Raw genomic sequence first — 2,500 nt, forward strand, 5'->3', positions numbered from 1 at the left:
GGCTTCCACAACCATGCGTACTCTGCTCGGCAACTCTAATGACAGCGAGAGAAGCACTATCCCATATTAAGCGCTCTCACAATGTGCGGCAGTGTCTTATAATATGTAAGATTTGTGCGATGACTCGGCCCTCTCTGGGCAGCGCTGTTGTCCATGCGAGCAGATGTGGAAACAGACGATCGGTGGTAGCCGGCCGGCCCACCCCATTTTCTTGTGATCTCTGCCCGAAATCCTTCTCTACGAAGGGAGGCCTAGCGCTTCATCGGCGTCAGAAGCACACTAAAGTCTTCATGAATGAGGCGGAGGCGAGTGCCTGCAAGCCAGCTAAGAGACGGAAAGTGTCGACCACGGCTGTGGCCTTGAACACTGACCTCTCCCATCTCGAAGCAGCCCCACCCGCAATTCCCCCGGTAAATGTCCTCAGGCCAGCCCTTCTGGAGGCCCTTAGGGGCCTAGATCGTGCCGCTTGGCCCTTTGATCCTCTCACCTCTAGTACGGCAACGGTTAACCGAATCCTGAAACGATGGATGAGGAAGCTGGCTCCAGCTCGGCCCAAGCGGTTGCCAGTCTTTAACCGTAAACGGCCGTTGGGCAGAACGGCGACGAAGGTGGGAGGTAGGCTAAGTTACAGATCTATCCAGGAAGCTTTTGTCAGGAACCGCAGAGATGTCGCAAGGAGGGTCCTGGATAATGAGGGTACGGCAGCATGTGCACTGGAGGTTGGCCTTGTGACGAGGACCTACCGCAAAGTTTGGGAGAAACCCGACGTGTTCCAGAGCCTCGGGCTGTTCGGGGAGCTTCCGTTGATTGACAACGGCCCCCTGTGTTGTCCTATCTCCCCTGCGGAGGTCCTCAGCGTAATACGTAAGATTAAACCTCACGGTGCTGCTGGCCCTGATGGTATTAAGAGACTTGCTTTACTCCGGTCTGACCGTGATGGGAAGATGCTGGCCTGTGTCTTCAATGGGATTTTGGTCACCGGGGTTCTTCCTGCTTGTCTGAAGGTGAGTCGGACGACTCTCATTCCTAAATCCACGGACCCAATGAAGCTTGCTGACATTGGCAACTGGCGGCCGCTGACAATTAGCTCTATTATCTGTCGAGCTTTCTCTGGAATCCTTGCGAAGAGGCTGGCTGAGGTCTGCAAGTTCCATCCGAGGCAGAGAGGGTTCATTGCATCTCCGGGCTGTGCCGAGAACTTAGCTGTGCTTAACGGCATCATTCGAACGAGCAAGAGGAAGCTACTTCCTCTTGCCGTGGTGTTCATCGACTTCGCAAAAGCATTTGACTCAGTCTCCCACAAACACTTTGGGGAGGTGCTGATGAGAATGGGGGTCGATGAGCATCTACGGGATTTGATACGAGACTCCTACAGGAATTGCTCCACGACTGTTAGGGCGGGTAGAACAGCAACCCCTCCAATTCGGATAAATGTAGGTGTCAAACAGGGAGACCCTCTCTCCCCGTTGCTGTTTAATTTAGCCCTGGACCCTCTTCTGCGCACCCTCGATGTGGAGGGATGTGGCTTTATGGTAGGCGGTCATAAAGTCACATCCTTCGCCTTTGCGGACGATCTGGTGCTTGTGAGCGACTCCTGGGTAGGGATGGCGAGGAACCTCAGGATCCTTGAAAAGTTCTCTGAGATGACTGGGCTTGAGGTGAATCCGGCGAAATGTCACGGCTTCATGATCTCTGTCTCTGGGAAGCGGTACGAGGTCAATGCCTGTGACAAGTGGTTACTGGGAGGTACGCCTATTAATCTTGTGGGCAGCGACTCTAAAGTGAAGTACCTGGGTGTGGATATAAATCCACTTAAGGGAATCCTCGGGCCCTCGATCAGAGAAGAGCTTTCTTGTTACATCAATCGCATCTCTGCTGCTCCACTTAAACCCACGCAGAGGTTGCAGATCCTGAGCTCTTATGCCATCCCCAGGATTTTGTACAGTGCGGACCTCGGTATGTCTGGGATCTCTCTACTTGAGAACTGTGATAGGGATATCAGGTCGGCTGTCAAGCGGTGGCTTCATCTCGATCCCTGCACAACCGACTCCCTCCTCTACTCATCGTGTAGAGATGGCGGGCTCGGTCTCGTGCGTCTGGCCGCTATGATTCCTATTATGCAGGCCAGACGGTTGGTCTCTCTCTTTCATTCTGAGGACCCCGAGACCCGGCTTCTGATTAGGGAGTTGGTTGCTGCGAAGGAAATTCTGGGCGTTTGGAAGAGGGCATGCAAAGTGGTAGGAGCCCCGGGCAACCCTGGGGGGGTCCCATCCAGGGCGGCTCTACCGACGATCTCGAGTGCAGCGTGGCGACTGTATGAGCATCGGAGATGGTGCAATCATAAGATGCAAGGCGTGGGGATCAGCTCATTTGGGAATGACAGGATCAGCAACCACTGGTTGTGCGATCCCCGTAGGTTCCGGTTCCATGAGTCGGAGTCCCTCCTTGCTCTGCGCCTCCGGTCTGGTACTGTCCAAACCAGGGCCTTTTCCTGTTTGGG

Source organism: Perissodus microlepis, chromosome 22 (assembly GCF_051167445.1).
Source record: "Perissodus microlepis isolate ML-2025 ecotype Zambia chromosome 22, ASM5116744v1, whole genome shotgun sequence".
Lineage (NCBI taxonomy): Eukaryota > Metazoa > Chordata > Actinopteri > Cichliformes > Cichlidae > Perissodus > Perissodus microlepis.